Source organism: Pyxicephalus adspersus, chromosome 1 (genome assembly GCF_032062135.1).
Source record: "Pyxicephalus adspersus chromosome 1, UCB_Pads_2.0, whole genome shotgun sequence".
In the NCBI taxonomy this organism is placed as follows: domain Eukaryota; kingdom Metazoa; phylum Chordata; class Amphibia; order Anura; family Pyxicephalidae; genus Pyxicephalus; species Pyxicephalus adspersus.
Genome location: NC_092858.1, coordinates 113241181 through 113241918, shown reverse-complemented (window position 1 = coordinate 113241918; position 738 = coordinate 113241181).

Genomic DNA, 738 nt, shown 5'->3' with positions numbered 1-738 from the left:
TAAAGCTGTCCGTAAGAGAAACGGGGTGATCCCAAATCCACTCCGCAGTACGTAATAGTCTGCCCCTGTTGTGACTTGTTGATTGTGATAGAGAACGCAAGTCTCACTGGAATTTGTAATCTCTTAAATTGAAAAGGGAGATCTGTGGGAATGAGTGGTATACGTGGGAAAAAACTGTTTCACCCCCTCCCTTTCCTGTTAAGATAGTGGCTTCAATTACATTGGCCAGCAGATTCTTAACACAAAACCTTGTGCTGTTGCAAAGTTTTGGTGGGTCAAGGTTGCGTAGTAAAATAATTGGAGAGCCAACTTTTAAGTAAAAGAAGATGTGGTGGTAATCCAGCCGGATCAAATGAGTTTAGGAATTCTATTGGGAGATTGATGACCTCATCGGCATCTACTACGGTATCGTTATACTTTTATTCAGTAAATACGCCTTGTAACATGGCAAGTATGTGATTGTTTATTTCGTGGACATCTTCATTTTTAGCAGCAAGAATGGCCCTCTCCTACAGTCTGGTAAAATTGTGATAGTTTTGTAAATTTGGTGGATAGACTGCATCTATTAACTCTGCAATGGAGGACACCAGATTACAGAAATCGGATGGCAGTTTTATCTTGCCAGAAGACTCAACTGGTAACCTACCCTTTCTGATTTTGTGTAGTTTTCTTTTTTAGAGAAAATTAAAGAACTTTCATCCCCCAGATGTACTCTCATGTTTTGCGCATGAGTTATGT